The sequence below is a fragment of the Atractosteus spatula genome, chromosome 3 (genome assembly GCF_055471065.1).
Source record: "Atractosteus spatula isolate fAtrSpa1 chromosome 3, fAtrSpa1.hap1, whole genome shotgun sequence".
NCBI classification, from domain to species: Eukaryota; Metazoa; Chordata; class Actinopteri; order Semionotiformes; family Lepisosteidae; genus Atractosteus; species Atractosteus spatula.
Genome location: NC_142708.1, coordinates 11,656,418 through 11,674,600, shown reverse-complemented (window position 1 = coordinate 11,674,600; position 18,183 = coordinate 11,656,418).

The following is an 18,183-nucleotide window of genomic DNA, read 5'->3' as shown; positions in this document are numbered from 1 at the left end:
TATTTCACACACTTTGAGAAACACAAAACATTTCTGGCTATTTATGGCCATAACTACATAATTATGTGGTTGCTTTATTATAGGTTTTCTCCAACAACTTTCTTTAAGTACGTAAGACATGAGCTTGAAAACAGTGCAGTAAGAAGAAAACAATTTGAGCAATAGGGTGTACTAGAGGTTGATAACTCTGGAACATCTTACCAGTTGTAAATATTTACATGTACTTTCAGAGGCTTGACAATAATAAGATACGTATGGTGAAAATATCTCCAATGCCATATTTATACATAATCTATAATTTGACCATTTTATCAGCTGCATACTTTGTTATTTGAGCTATGTGATGAATTTTGAATTTTAACTTTTTAAAAACTTTTTGAAATGTACAGTATGGCAGCTCTTGGGTCTGGAGCTGATTCTAGTTTGGAGAGCCTGTCTGTGTAGTGTTGGCATGGGTAGATTTGAAGATCAGTCATTGGAAAAAAATACTGTCACAATGCTGCACACCTTCGTGGTCCAACATTTTATCAAATCAATCTCAGGCAGTGGCAGCACTGGAACAATTAATGAGAAGAAAAAACTCTGCACCAGTGATCCCCGCTGCTGGTCTTAGAGAACCACTTGTGGTCTTCTGGTTTTCATTGTGGTGGAGTTCCAATGGTATAACTGGTGATTGAGTTGGTTGTACAATAGAATTATTCTTAAAGGCAATTACAACTATTTATCAGGTCTATATGTAACAGGGTTACAGAAAGTGACATCACCCTCTTGGAACCTAGATAGATTTAATACTCCACCACCAGGAGACCTGGCCTTTTGGCGTAGAGGAATTCTCCCAATGCCTGTGGAGTGGCACTGTGCGGCTCTGAAAATGGAATTGCCTTGAACAGCCAAGACCGAAATCCTGGCTGGAGCAGAGCTAGACTTGTCACATTGTTGCCATCCGCTGAATGACTGAAACCGATGCCTGTGATCAGTCATGGAGGCTGCTGCGGAGGAAAAGGAGGAGAATGAAAAAGAGAACAGTTGGCACTGGGCTTGTTACAGAAGGTGACATCAGCCCTTTGGAACCCAGATAGCACTCCTGCTGCGGGACACCTGGCCTCAGGAATTCTCTTCTTTATGGGTAGTGGTGCTGTGTGGCTCTGAAACCTGAGCTGTCCATGAACAGCAGTTCAATTCCCAGTGAAAGCAGAGCTGTTTGTCATGTTTAGGGCTTTGAATTCCTTATACAGTATATCCTGAAGGGTTATGGATCATGGGTGCTGATCAATCATGTGTAACAATAACAACAATAGTTATCCTTTATTCAAGCAGATACGTCAGTCAAAAACAGATTCTACTTTGCAATGGGTACTAAAAAGTACCCATTTATATACAGTAGCAAACATTTTAGTGCAGCAATATGACTGAAGCGCCCGGCTCTAAGGTACAACAGAAGCACCCTGCTTAGGAATTAAAATCACACCCTTCCACTTACAAGTCCAGATCCCTGACCACTACTTTACTCTTCTGTAGCGCATGAATAAATTACAGCCAGAAAAAAATATTACAGTGAAAGTTTCTAAAGAAATCTTTTGCTGACAAAAGTCTGCATAATCACACTTCTAACAGCAAAAACAATTCTTCTTGTCAGAGGGTTGCCTACAATTTGTATTCTAGTTTTTTGTATACTGTACCTTAGCCTTACAGAAGTATCGTTGGGGAAATTACCAAATTAAATTGGTGTTGATTGAAACTGATGTACTGTAATATGCTATGCTTCATTACAAGAAAAGGGGAGATGTTTATCAGCAGTTAAAAGTTCAATATCTGCATAGGTATCAAGTGGTGTTGAAATTTGATTATTATCACAACAGATCTAAAAGATTTAGGATTCTATAAAATATATCAGTTGGTGGGGGCTCCTGACTGGCTCATTCTATAAGGTTTGCTATAGCAGGAGTGCAGATAAGATTGTGTGGGTTATGTAGTTGTCCTGTAAAGAACTGTGGGGCACATAGTACAGTACAGTATGTCACCTGGTATGACAATGAATGTGTGGGAGAAGAGTATGCTTAGTCCTCTGTTCCCCTGCAGTGGTGAATTTGGAGATTATCTTTCCATCCATTTTCTATCTACTGTACTTTAACCAACAAAGTGTTGTGGAGAAGCCTGAACCAGTCCTGGAAAACAATGATCGCAAGTCAGAATACACCCTGGACAGGATGCCAGACCATCACAGGGCAGACACAGACACAGACACGCACACACTCACAACAGGGCTAATAACCTAACCGTATGTCTTTGGACTGTGGGAGGAAACTGGAGCACCCAGAGGAAACCAACACAAACACAGGGAGAACGTACAAAAGTCCATGCAGGTAGCCCCACAGGAACTGAACCCAGGGCCTCAGCGCTGCAAGGCAACAAAGCTAATCACTGTTTTACCATGCTGCCCAATGTGGTGGTTAGACAAAAGCAAAATAATTCAGATGATCTAAGATTTTTACATGTCCAGTGGTTGAAGCAATACATTGAATATGTTGTCAATACATCAGAATAACTTGATCAATTGTAATTCCCTTTTATTAGTACAATAAGAAAAGGAAAATAAAGAAAAATGACTGGAATATGACATAAATTCTGCTTTGCTAAAAACTGAAGATAATTTCTCTTAGAACAAAGTTTTTCTGACTCTTAAAATCACAAAAATGCGAGCCTGAAAGTGAGGCAAATAAGTAGAGTGCCTCATACAGCACACGCTAAGTGAGAAAAGTAGATTAACGCAGATGTCCTTTACACATCCTGATCTAATCTCTCACAGATTTTACACACTGTTCAAATGGAAGTCTGGCTGTGGGATTCTGGCTGTGAGTCATGCTTCTCCAGCCCACCTGAAATGACTCAGTATCCCACTCATGAAGGAGGCTTACCCTATCAAAGGAAATGCTGCTCCCAGTGCTGGTCAGCTCCTGCGTCAGCAGAGCTGTGATTTAATGGATCGGCATGAGCAGTACGACATCTCAGCCTCTTCACTGACACACTTCCTGAGAGGAGGAGGAGCGTGTTTTTTTTTTAAAAAAAGAGACAGCATGCTTCAGCATAGATCCTCAGTTAAATGCTAAAGATTGTGTGAGAGCTGGAGCACACACAAACACAGATACTTTGTGCACATTCTGAACTGTCACAGCCTCAGAGGCTCTGAGGTTAATGTCAGAACTTCAGTTGCTAAACAGCTAGAAATGTTGGTGATTTAAACCATTTCATCAATTAATAATCATTAGCTACGCTAAAGTGAAAGCCAAGTGATCTTGGAGGTCTCTTGGAGTTCAGGTAAACAGTATCACTGCTGTAACCAGTATTTTCAACTGAAGGTATTTCTTCAACCCTTAAAACAGTGTAAAAACAAAATGCATTTTAAGCATCTGACTCATTTCTTGTGAAATCTGATTGAGGCAGTCTTTTTACGGGTTTTCAACCAGAAAAACAGTATATACAGTGTACTGTACTATGGTAGCACTTTCGGGTTCAGGTCAGCTCCCCACCACTGGGGGTTTGAACCCAGTCCTCTGACATAACTCAACAGGGAACCAGCCAGCTGAGCTAAAGGGAGATCTCCCCTCAGCCCGGCGGCTGAGGTCTCTGCTATTCACAGGGAAGGGCGGTGACGTCACTGCGTTGGCAAGCCAGCTCGCACAACCTGTAATGTTGGCTGTATGCGTTACAGTATATACTATAGTATTAGAGTATTATTAGATACATGTATAGTATTTTTAGAACACGTACAGTATAATTTAAATTCACTATACCAGAATGTCTTAATGGGACAAGAAGTAAAAATTTTCATTTAGTTAACCACACAAAAAACAGTACTGCAATTGAAGTGTTCTGAAGAGTTAATGATTATCCCCTTCAATATTTGTTCTGGCACATCACAAATTTTGTAAAATGGAAATTTATTTTTTCAAAAGTATATATTTGGTGAAGCACTACTTTCTGCACCAGAGGATGTATTAATATATAAAACCTTTTTTTTAATGGTGTTTATATTCAAAGTTTGAAAATAATCAGGAAAGAGAAGATTACCAAAGTACCAAAGAACAAAAACACTAACTTTTTTCTATTTTTACAGCTTGTTCTCCCTTCATTCTTGCACAACTTTTAAATTGTTAACTCCCTTTACTCTTTTACCTCTTTCAAAGTGTCAACTCATCCATCACTCTTTCACCACTTTCAAAGTGGTAATTTCCCCAAACTAATTAGAATTTCCATAAAAATACTATGACTGTTTATGAACTGCGGTATTACTCCCATGAATTTGAATTTTAGATGAATGAGGATTTATGTGGTACAAGAGAAATATAAAACTCATAAATGTAATGTGAGTCAATCACAAATACTGTATGTCATCCACACAATCTTGTGCACAGTGCTTCTCTTAGACACGCAGTACATAGAAATGTTTTCTTGAGCAAAATACCTTCCTGCTTTCAGGTTAACAATTTAAGCATGATATTATTCAATTATTGATATTATTCAAATCAGAGCAAAAAAGTGTCATCTTATTTTATGAAAATTATAAATCACACAACCATAAATGTTAATCTGAAAAAAATATTATTAGCAGCTGCAGAGTGTAATTGTAAAACTGAATATGAAAGTTTTCTGTATCGTCACCTGAGCTATGTATACAGTATCTTGAGATGATGTTTCAGAATTTGATGGTATTTGCATGTTTTTTTCAGTAAATGTTTTGAACTATTATTTTTTAACATTGGAAGTAACAAACTTCATAAAAGGTCAGATCAGAGTCAAAACCACCCTTTGTGTGATAACAAAACAAAGCACTTAAAGTATTTGCTACCCTTAGTGTAAACACTGAACAATAATCATACCTTCGCCTATTTATTCATGTGGGCTATATTTCCAGTCAAGAAGCAATTGACCTCCATCCATTGCTAATAAACCTAATCAAGATAAAAGCTTTGATCTGAATAATTACTGAGCTTTGAAAAATGGTGTGAAAAGGGTAAAGCAAAGCACCAAGCAGTGTGAAAGGTTGTGAAATTGGTCATTGCAGATTCTGTAGTTGCGGAAGAAGACTGACTCAGAGCTTTGATGCATGAGTGTTAAGAATGAAATATGAAATGTTTAAGAAATAAAGCTTCTTTAAGGTTTCATTTGCATTTGAAACATTCCTGTGGTAAAACACGTTATAAGAGCAAGGGTATCTAATGAGGCCAAAGAAGGGATCCAGACCAAGCTGGCATGGTTTTACCCTAGTGGAGGATAGCATTGCAGCTTCACAGTTCCTGGTTAGTGCATTTTGTTCTTCAATTCTAGCTTCGGATAATAATAATAATAATAATAATAATAATAATAATAATAATTGCTTACAGAATGACCCTTTGAGTTGGTGAAATGAAACATTAGGTAGGACATGGGAAACTGCCAGTCAAAATACAACATTGACATTTTGGGCCTTATACAGTATTCCCAAAATTCTTGTAAAGAGGGGAATATTCTTCAAACCGTATATGCCTCTAGGGTTTAATTGAAAAAGACTTGCAAGAGTGGAAAGAAGAAAAAAGCTGATTTCTTGGCTTCTTCCAACAAACGGCGCAATGAGATCCTTGAATATGCAGTATTAGTTATTAACTACCAGACTGGATAGGAAGACAGAAAATACTGTCTTGCAGAGGTTTTCAGACCATTCCTATGGTCTTCCGTGCTGTGAAATTAAAAATACACATTTTTTTATTATACTATTTTATTCAAAACCTGAATGCTCAATATGAAGACTTGTAAAGGCAAAATAAACTACAGTAGATGTCAGCAGAAACTAAAACATGTTTATTTTGTAAGTATTCAAACTCATTAAGTTGTTGTTTGGTAGAAGCAACTTTGGCAGGAATTACAGGACAGCTGTAGGTCTTCTTGGGGAAGTCTGCACTAACCTTGCACACTGATTTGTCCACTTTTTGCTCACTCTTCTTGACAGATTTGCTTTACAGTAGCTCTCTCACATTGTTTGGGGATCGCTTACTGTATGGACAGCAGTTTTCACGTCTTTCCACAGTTTCTGTATAGAATTCAATTTCTTATTCTTAAGCCACTCCAGTGTAGCTTTGACTTTGTTCTTTGGATTATTGTGCCTTTGAAACGTGAATAGTGGGCCCAGTTTTTGGTCTGAAAACTTTCCTTTACGATTTGTCTGTACTTAGCTCTATTTATGTACAGTATATAACAAATATGAACTGCTACATCAAAGAGTCGTGACTGCAGGGTTTAAAGCAACAAAATGTGAAACTGTGCAGAAGTCTGAATACATTTGCAAGGCATTGTGTATGGAATGTTTATACAATATAATAGATGTTTGACTTACTTTATATCTACTTAAAGTAAATGTGTCCCAAATAGTTAATCACTTGACATCACTGACTTGAAAACAAAGTATTTGTGTTCTAATACGATCAAATATATACATGAAATTATATACAATTTCATTATATACAATTTATATAAAAAAATGAAATATTATTACAGTATATATTAATTATACTAGTATATGCTGTTATTTTTTCCATTTATTACTTATGCATATTAATCTTGGATTTGTCCAACATATGATTTAATTTATATTTATCATTTCCAATAATCTCATGATCAGAAATACATACATCATGACCGTAAAGAAAAACAACAGTTTTAATTTTTCTGCCCCAATAACTGTGAAGGGCATTGTAGTTCTTTTAAAGTTCTTTCTTGCACTGTAGGATTAATACATTTATCTGAGGCTTTAAGAAAATTAAAAAAGAAAAGGTACTTTTTCATGCTACATTATGTATATTCCTAGACCCCACACACCTCAAAAACTTACTGATTTACTTTCTGGAAATCAAACTATCATAAATATGATCCCATATTCTGAACATAATCTGAAATGCATTTTAATGTGTCACTGCATTAATCATAAAGATATGGGGGCTGTCCAGTGCTGTGTTTTAAGTAACTAAAGCTTTTCCAAACGCAGGAGGAATGTGCCATTTGATTGCAGTTTGTCTGAATGGGTGTACAAAAGTTTAAACAAATACTGCAGAAACCAAAAGTCTCTTGAGATGCACTGTTTTGGCAGATCAAGCCCACGGCTATGACTAAGAAAAAGACAGTCAGATGTGAGGGTTACTCACTGTGTTTTAACGGGGTGAAGCAAAATCCGAAGTCTGCTACACATGTCATTTGAGCGAAACAACCTCTATTGACACAGATCCTTCAGCAGCTTGGGCGCCAGAAGGGAGAAGGCTGCAGGGATGGATGGATCAAAAACACTGTTTTAAATAATGGAGGACTTGCAATCAAAAGAAGAGGAGAGTGTGAATTTGTTAATGGGTTGACATCTTGTCAAATCAAGGAACTGGACAAGGCCAGCATTACTTTCTTTAAGGAGATCATTAGTATCCTTGTGGGTAGACCATGCACCCCTCCTGAGTACTGTTAGAGTACTGCAACTGCTAGAGCTGCCTGTGCTTTAATTTGTTTTCATTGAGTTACATCTGTTTAATGTGGTAATTGACTTTGAACGTCCTTAGACCCTTTTTCACCTTTGTAAAACATCAAAAGTGCTTTGACGTGGTGTTCTTTTCCTTGGTGTTAGCACATAATGTGCTACCACCAGCAGGTTTTCATTGTCCGTTTCACTTTTTTATTGTTTTAAATATATTTTTTATATATCTTTCCATAATTTTAATAGTTTATTAGTTTCCCATAAATGAATTCTGGAAGACTGTTGTCTGTGTTTCTACTTGTCTCAATGTCTCAGTCCTTTCCTAAGAAAGTACAGATTTCTTCAGAAAACCACTGACATGCTCTTAACTATTACCTACCCTGAATAGTATTTTCACAATTTAGAATCCAACAGCATGTTTGGAGTTTCAGACTATGAATCTATAACTAGGCTATAAGTCTGTAAATAATCAAGCATGTGAGCATGCAAGTGCATCTCAGAACCAGCAGAATTTAAGAGGCTGGTTCTGTAGTCTGCAGATGAGAGAACAAAGTGTACAGTTCTTTAAAACTAGGGTAGGAGGCTTAAATATGAAAACAGGTTTTTAATCCTTAAAAGTTATTGAAAGTAACCGAATAATGCCAAACAAGCTACAGACAACACAGTTGTTGAACACAAAACTAACTTTAGTATGTGTTTATATAAAAAGTGTCTTTAATGGGCCCTATCTACAGCATATCATAGAAACAATGTGGAGCAAAGTTTACATGCATAAGCATCTGAATGTGAAATATTCAGTATAGGGAGTATATCGCCTGCAGACTACAGCAACAGGCTCTTAGATTCTGCTGGTTCTGAGATGCATGCTCATATTCTTGATCATTTACAGACTTATAGCCTAGTTATAGTTTCATAGTCTGAAACTCCAAACATGCTGTTGGATTCTAAATTGTGAAAATACTATTCAGGGTAGGTAATAGTTGAGAGCATGTCAGTGGTTTACTCCCCTATAATATACTGGTTTAGAAGTACGGAATGTGCTGTTAGTGTTCAGTGATTTTTTAACCACTGATATTGATTAAAAGCTTACAGACTTGGTTTCTGCACAAACTATAAATCCCTGTAACGTATTCCGTATTACTTGCATCTGTAGCTGACTATGTGAATGCATTGTGCATTAAAAACAACCTGTTACAGGTAGGGTAAGAATACTTTGTGCAGACAAGTAGCAGTTATTAATTAATATTCTTTAGCATCATGATTTATTGCTGTTCATGCTCTTTTATGACATTTCTTCATGGTGAATCCTCCGAACAAAGCCACTGACTGCAAGGCATGTTCAATTGCCTTGTGGAAAAACTAGAGGCACAACGCCAAACAGAAATGGGCTAAAAAGACTCGTTCAGATTGAAAGCAAAGGGCCTCCAGTGCTTGGAACCTGAAATGAGCCATGCATACAGACATTTCTTCAGGAGATTTCCCTTGTGTCTCGACATTTCCTTCTGCTGAACAGAATGAAGGCATATGCTGTATCAATTGTAAGGGCATTCCAGTTTAAACCAAATGAAAAGACATCACCAAAACAAAAACTTTTTTCTAAAGCCTGATTTGTTTTTATTACTCCTGCGAAAAGTCTTGAAAACATAAGTCAATAATGAATATCCACAGAGCAAGTTCAGTAAAATTCAAAGCTTTCTTAGAAGTACAGAAGGTACAGTAGTTAACCCCAAATATTTATTATTTGTAGATGTTTTCATCACTGAATCGTCCATTCTTTGCAGTTGTTATTTTATTTGTAAAAGAGATCACCGATAAGATGATAAGTTTAGATTGCAGCTTTGGATAAGATGACAAGTGTAGATTGCAGCTTTGGATAAGATAAGTGTAGACTGCAGCTTTGTCTGCTATGAGGGCATAAGAGGAGTGCAGATGGACACTAGACATGCGTAAAAAACATTAAAAAGCTTTAACTTCTAAAAAGCTTCTTTTGTGGATCAACCATTTTGAATGGAAGTTCGGGAGGGATAACAACAAATAAGCAAATCTCACCTAGCTGTTTTAAATCACTTTTTTAAAGTCGATAATGATTTATATATAACTCTTACACCTCTTCTCACATTTTTAACAATCATTCTGTATGTTGAGAGCTTCAAACAACTGGCAGGAAATAGAAAACAAGGCAGAATGAAAGAGAAAAACATACTACTTGTTTCACATTCGTCTCCTGCTTTGTCTGTATAGTATGTGAACCGGGCTCTTCAAAATTTCAAGTCACACACCTTCTTCATTCTTTCATGTTCTTTAATCTTAATTTGTTCTTCTGCTTCTGTTCCCCGGTGTCCAACTCAGCCCCAGGTTCTTCTGTCTCAGCTCCTCCTGCTTCTGATATGACCTCCTCAGTTCTGGGTCTGTCTGGCATCCTACCTGCAGGTCAGTCAGCAGGTGTCCTACAGTTTGTGCTATACCCAGCTCCCAATAATGCCTCAAACTCCCCCCTCTTGCCCCTGCTGCTCCTGATGCTAGGTCTTCAGCTCTAGGCATGTCTGGTGTCCTATCCCTGGCAGTCAGACAGTCTGGTGTCCTACCCTGGCAATCAGCAGGCACCCCACAGCTTTTCATGGCCGCCTTCTCCTTTAACATCACGCCCATCATTTCCGTGTTCCTTTTGTCTGTTTGACTACAAGACACTTTGCCGGTTTTCTAGAATCTTATTTCAATCCAGCTGATCCTTTAGTTTTGTTCTATTTATCATTTCCATAATCACTCATACAGATGTAAGTCTATGATTATGTGCTTCGGTTTTGTCAGTCTTTCCTTCGATGAGCTGTACGTTAGCAATTCTCCAGTCCATATTTACTACTCTTGTCTTGAGCGACTGTGGAACGGTTTTGTTTTTGTGCTTTGAATAGAATTTTTTATTTATGTACATTTTGGAAAATTGAAGTTTTATGTACTTCTAGCATCATAAGATTTCTGCTTCTTCAGTGCTAAAACTAGAAATATTGTACATTAGCCTTTCCTTAGCCTGAGGAGAAGCTGAGGAAAATATTGATGAGTTTTTCCTTGGTGAACACTTGATCGAAATGTTTATTTAATATTATACAATTAACTTTCCATTTTTTATCTGTAAAACATTCATCTTTATAAAAACTTTATCTTTTACTGTTCTTTTGCTGTTATAATACTGAAATATATATTTTAGATATCTGTTTTGCTCACTCTAATCATTTAAATAGTTTAATAAATTTAAACTGTTTCAGTTCATTCCACATGTATTCTAGGACATTTTACTTTTCTTAGGATGTGTCTATTTTATGCACGGTCTGCTCTCTTGAAATACTCACAGACCTGGTGGTCTATGTGATCAGGGTGGAGTGGTCCTTCTCTTGTGCACCAGCTTTCTGCATTGCTCAGATGCTGGGCTCCTCTACGCAGCTCCAGCTACGCACGCCAGACCTTGGGTCATTGCCTGTCTGTAGCAATGTATCTTTCATACACCTCTATACCCCAACGTTCAGTTGAGCAGCTGCCCGCCCACATCAGTGGAGTTGTCACACACCTCTTGGCGCCAGCTCTGCCCCTTACCTTCAGCTCAGGCTGTCGTCTACCTGCATCAGTTAAATTATCATGTATCTCTTCCTCTGTTCCACAGGATTCTACCTGGCCATGGATCCTCCCCCACCTCTTTTTTATTCCCCCTTTTCTCATTCAGGATTATCCCTTTAATTAAATCCATATTTACATCAAACAGCCTCCTCATTGATGTCTCTGCTTCATATCTTCCCTGCCCCCAACATCAATGTGTCTGTTACCTGCAGTTGTTCTCTGTTTTATGATCAAAATAAAGCAGGACAAAACATTTTGCTCACAACAACTGTCATCAAATTTGTGCCGATCACTTCAGGACATCAGAAGGGTACCAAGACACAGGAGCACTCCTACCTACAGGTCTTATAACAGTATAACAGAACCCAGAGATGACAAAGAGTACGTTCACTGATTACTGAAGCTGTGCGACCATACAAACTACTTCTGACTTTATTTGGTGAGTACACAATTTTCCATTTGGAAAAAGATATAACGAGAATGAGCTGGAAGAAAAAGGAAAAATTAAGACTTTTTTTTAAACTAAACCATAGTGAAACACAAGAAGCAGAAGGGTAGAAGAGAGAAGTACTAAAAAAGTAAAGAAATAAGCAAGAGACCCACAGATAGCACTCTTTAAAAGAGCCTGAAAGAGGACGAGAAAAAGGGAAAGATAAAATGGGCTTAGCAAGCACACAACTAGTTTCTTTTTTAATTCAAGGAAGAAGACCTAACAATTACTAAGAAGAGGAATAAAAGGAAGACGTGATGCTGAGGCAGTCTATTTCTATTAAGAAAGCAAGATGGGATCTGTTTTTTTGAGGGAGAAAAAATATGACATTTGTTTTTCTAACTTTGAGAAAAAAATCTATACGTCTTTGTTTTGGATACAAGAAAATTATTTGTTTTCCACTGTGTTGGTGACTGGCCTTTTTTTTGTTTGTGTTTTTATTTTATCGAGGCAGACCAGCTAACCTGATATTAAAGTTATTTTTGAAGAATATACAGCCAGAAGGAAGTGAACAGTTGTTTTGTTTTTTCAATTACTTCTCTCTATAAAATATAGACTTATTCTCTGTAACATTACTCTTGCCTAGGTTGTGTTCATGTCTTGAGCCCCAGGGTACACTTCGGAAAAGATACCAGTCCATCGCAGGACAGAAGGATTTAATCACAAAAATCAATTCTAAATGTTAATAATTTTTAATACTGTTGCATTACGGCAAACCAATTTCACTTCAATGATTAAAGGCCTTCTCCTTAAATGTTATGGCAACTCAGCACTAGCAAAAAGAAAATAACGATAGCTATAATTTTATTAAATTTAAAATGACCTCTTAGTTTATTAAATACCCACCCAGTATGGAATTTACAATTATGTCTTTGCTTTTCAGTTCACAGCCATGACCCCTGTACTCACATACAGAGAATGACCGATATCTTTCATTTGATCAGAAAGACACCGACCACAAGCTTTAGATTCTGATTAATGAAGTAAAATAACATATCTGGGGAAAAAAAAACATTGTGTAAAACTTGGCATCCCTAAAAAAGGACGGTACATAATTAAGGAAGGACACAAAATCTTTTTGGTGTTGATCATTTGTTTCCTCAGGAGGAAAATGACCTCATCGAAGTGTAATTCAATTTAGAAATGGTAAATTTAGAACACTTGTTATAGCTCTCAGTATAAAATATGAAAAAAAGCACTATGGAATGATTCAGACACAGGAAAAAAAAGTGTGGTGTAGCCAGACAAGCACAGAAAGACAAACAAAAGTTGAATTAGGAAGAAATGTTTATGAAAATTAAGTGGAGTGTTTTATTTTATTTTCAGTATTTTTCCATGCATCACAACAATGCTTAAAATTCTACAAATTAAAACAAAGTTTTTGAAAACCTAAAATTTGTGTGTTTAGGGGGAGGTGAAATAAAACACCCAAACCATCTGTGTAATATAAAAACATAAACTGGAACAGATGTGTTTTTCCGAAAATTAAGGGGATATTATATGACAGCTAATCAGAGAATGCAGAGGCTAACACTATGGTTAGTCCTAATTTATTGCAACAACCATTTCAGTCTAAAGAAAATGATCTTGAGATTGGGTTGCTTTAAAACCAATATGGCATGAAACATGAGAAGACCTAAAACTTATATTGATGTTGAAATGCACTTAAAAGAAGTAAAAAAAAGTTACAGAGGTGTGTAATAAGAACATTAAACAATGCACTATCAGAGGATCTTTCTTATACTTTGCCAAACCCCAAATGTATAGGATCATTTAAATAAAATGAAGGAATGAGGAGTGGCAGGTACTGGTGTAACATTTAGTGCTGTTGTTTCACAGCTCTTGATTTATGTATTTTACTTCAGACTGGGGTGCAATCCACATGGAGTTTAGAGCACATGTTTTATTATCGTCCGGGTGTTGTCAAGGGTTGACGTTAAGAGTACCTGGTTGGACCCTATGCGGCGCTGAGACTGTAGGCAGCTTATGTTTGGCGTCCAAATCCCAAGGGCAAAAGGGAAAAGTCGTGGTTGAGGTAGAAGAGCTAGGTCGGGTATCACAAGAGTCAGGTCGAGAGTATCCAAGCCCAAAACGCCAGACGAAGTCGAAGCACGAGAAAAAACAAGGTCGGGAAGCCAGAAATCAGGTTGAGAGTATTAAACGCACACAAGAGAAAGCCAAGGGACGAGAGGTGCTCGTAGGAATGCGGTTTGTGACAGCTGTTCTGGATTGCACCTCCACTGTAAAGGTGTGCTGCCTAGGTACTGTACATTGCTGTCTCTGTGAGTGTCCTGTGATGGAGTGACGTGCTATCCAGAGGGTAAGCTCACTCCATGCCCTGTGCTGCTCTATATTGCCATGATCCTTACCAGGATTAAGAAGATTTCTGATAATGGACGGATCAAGGAATCAAAGGTTAATTCCATTATTGTAATGTATTTACCTGCATTATTTTCAAAACAACAAGCTTTAAATAATTTTTGTTGTCTGCTGTTCTATAGAAAAAGAAATGGTCTTGATTACAAGGCACGGCCCCACAATGTGTCATTAGGACATTTTGCTGTGTACACGTACCAGCACAACTCAATTACCATCTCCATGCAAGTGGAAGTAATTTAAGTTTTCCAAGAAGGGTTGCTTTGACATATCATGTTTTTTTTCTGATTTAGAAGGCATTCTAATCTCCAGAATTAACACCTGAGTAATAAGTAAGTCCTAGAGGAAAGCTGTGTGTCAAACTATTAGCATGTGTACTGAAAAGAAGGATCGCAAAAGAAAGTGAATACTGTATGTGGTATGATGGTACTGTAGATGCTGGTGATTGTTAACTTCTCTATCCTTCTTTCACTGGCTTCCCTCACAATTTTAATGATTCAAACTGGCTTATGAACTTGTGCCAGTGAGTACATTACTTTATTGTATTTCACTACTACCTGCTGCGTCTCGCAAAGTGACAAGGTATTTCTCTTTTGAGACAGCAGGTTATAACAGTAATCTGATTTGCATAAGCTCAATAGTTCTTATTTAAATATTACCGTGAAATGAAAGAAAATGCTTTCCTTATCATTCGTACTTTTAGAAACAGGTCTGGGCACATGTCCTTTGCTGGTGTTCAAAGAGAAACAAGGATTTTTCTAACATTATTCTTTGTTGTGATTGAATTAATAAAAGTAAATGTCCCTCTGTGATTTAAACCTTTTGCTCTCATAATATTCTGTGATTTACCACTCCTTATGAACTTATGAGTAGTACTTAGACATCTGTCATAGAACTGAGCAGTGCAGTACTTTGATCTATGCTGATAATTACATACCTTGGAAACTGGATGTTCTGTGTCGATCTCCAGTTATTGGTGGCCCTTTTAATACACATGGTAATGCAGTGGTTTGGGGGTTGGAGCAGTAGCCTTGCAGTTCCAATGTCCAGGGATTAGTACTAGCGCCAATGAACTGGTAACCTACTGTATCTAACGGAAGTGCAGTAGTGCGCTCTCAGTCCCATTTTAAACCCCATGCTTCCCGGATAGGCTAACTCCAAGCCCTCATTAGAACAGGTGGCTCTGTGATAAAGGATAAAAGGCAAAACTAATAGCTTTCTAATAACTAATAGCTAAAAATAAACAGTGTGATAAGGTATATTGACTTTATTGGTAGGGTCGGATCAATTTGATCATAGCACCAACTAATCAATAATTCCCCACGGCAAAATTAAATCTAATTTTAGCTGCACACGCTGATTGTAGAAGGCCAAGCCATTTTCACTATGATGAATTAGGTAATGCGATTCTACCAAAGACAAACTTCTGCCAAACAGTATATGTAATTTGTAGTGGTCATTGTAGTGGACATGTTTTGTGATGAAGAGACCTGATCTGAGTAAAACAGGACCACTTCCTTGCCAAGGGTACAGTATGCTCACAAAGTGCCAGAACCTATTGGCACACAAAAAAAAGACGTCTAGTCAGGGTATTCCCTGCCAGAGAAGGTTTTACAAAATATTTCAATTATTCTTGTGATAAACATAACGATGCTCTAAGCCAGGGGTTGTCGACCTTTAAGAAGGGGTGTGTCATAAGTTAGTTCTTGCACTTGGTTTTGGAGACTTGTATGCCATTGACACTATTTTAATGTCAATAATAGTCTGACATATTTTTTGATTAATGAAACACTAAACATTAAAATATAAGGATATCTAAAATTATAGTGTGATCCTTGCATTTGCTTTCCCTTGCTGAGTTCTTCAATCTCAGGCTCATAGCTTGACACTTTAAGCAGGATCCAAGCCTCTGAGTGTTCAGTTAACTTGCTGCAGGAGGGGCAGAGAACTGACTCTATGAGTGAAAATATCTGTTCACACAAAGGTATAGTTCACAGATTCCAAAACTTCCATAAGTCTGAGCACTATAATTAGCTGCATTTCAAAATCCTCTACACACCAATCTGTTGAAACACTTCAAAATTCACGTTGCTGGTATCAAAGCTGTTCGGTTTAATCAGAAACGAAAAGATTGGGCCGAAACATTGGAAATTCTGAAATTTGACAACTAATACTTCACATTTAATCGAGTCCAAAACAGCAAAAAACAAGACAAAAAAAAACATTTTGTCTATTCACATAACAATAGCACTGTCCTCAATTTTGGAAAACAGTGCCACTCTTTTAGAGAGGTACGAGGTTCACATGAGCATCTAAGACTTGGACTGCAAATCCTTCTTTTTCCAAAACATTTGCCAATGTGTACTAATTTGGCTTAGGGAATTAGAAAGGAGGGAAGGAAGGATGCACACCGACAGATGGAAGAGGGAGAAGAGTGGGATTTGACTTACAAGATGTTTCTAAGCACGAACTGTCTGACTCTTTATCTTATTATTTGTGAGCAACGTGCAGAGTATGCATTTTGGAAATGGCAGAGAACAGTGATTTATTTTGATTTACTGTATTTGCATCTTACTAATCAGTTCTGTTTCCTTTTCTTATCTCTTAAGTTCACTTTGAAGAAGAAGAGGGATAGAGTGAATGGAAATGACTTATTTTTTTATTTTATTTTGCTTGAAATGGGGTCGGGGATGTACAAAGCTTAAAAAAAAACACGGGCAGAATAAGAACGACTGTAATTGGTAGGGATTTGTTGATGAGGTTGTAGGTTTCAATCAGCTTATGCGTAAACTAAACCATGCAATGAATGAGTATTGCCATTTATTTTTTTCATTTTTCAGTTTTAGTAACTATTTCATATTTTGTGGAATATTGATGCATTGAGTCTACATGTGAAGCATGTGCAAATCTCAAAGCGCTCATTATTCTCTGACTGCCAGCCACCCGTCCTGACAACTACACTGAACCGGGCTGTTGTTGAGTCAATTAAAAACTATGTCAGGTATGAAGAACAAAATGTCCAATCAAATGAATCAGGGGCACTTGATGCAATCTCCACTGAGTTTCATGCAAAATGGGGCAATAATATCTTAATGTTTCCTTTGTGGTGAAATATGTTGCAATTTCCTCTTTAAAACGTGTAGAAATTCAGCCTAAGACTATCAGTTTACAACTTGGACTAAAGCATAACCTATTATTATTTATTTTCTACTTGGGTATAAGATAAAGGAATTTCCTTTTTTTAGAGCGTACAAGAACAAAAAAAAAACCCTCTAGGATTAAAATGACTTCTTTGTATAGACTTCACTGTGTAATATTTTTTGTTGTAACCCGACACGATCTTAAATTACATACAGTATGGTGCTGCTTTTATTTAGATAACCAACTTGAAGGAGATGACTTAGGTTAAGTCTAGTCATAAATCGAGAAAAAGAAAAACATTCCAACGAAGCAGTCTCTTCCATGCATTTACTGAGGATATAAATAACATGCTGAGGGCGGCAGTACCAAGACAAAAACTAGGTCAGTATTAAGTTAAGAATGTATGGTAAATGTACAGTATCGGTATTTTTTTCTTTCCAGCTACAATATTGGTAACTAACTATGTACCTACAGGATAGTAACCACTAACCAAAAAATGCCACTGAAAACTGTAGACCCATGCTTGAGTCCAAAACTTATTTTAAACAATGGAAACTCTTGTCAGAGGAAATCTGTATAAGGGTATACATTTAACTTAGAAGATAAAAATGTACTAGCAAACTTGCTGTTTCTTTACCTCTTACAAGTGGCTAGTGGGTTGTAGAAGACAGTTTTCCAGTATAAAGATGTAATTTAAGAGTAATATGAACTGTTAAAAAGCACTAATTTAGTATTAACACAATTTTTTTTATGCTGAAGCAGGCTTAAAAATGTTTATCAGATAATAATCCTAACTTTATTAGATGAGTCCAATCTTTTTAGGACAACATAGGCATAAAAACGGAACTGAAAAGCAGCATCCAATATTTGCCTAATTGAGCTGTTGTCCTCTTCTTGTTGGAATAGTTATTAAATAACTAAAAAATCAATCGTCTTGTTCCATAAAGTACCAATAACCTTATTCTCACATATTTAATGATTTATACCAGCAATCCGAACCAATGTTTATTTAATAATGAAACTTTGCCATCAGATGTCACATTACTAATGTAGTATGCTGTGGTTATGCAAAATAGAAATCAAG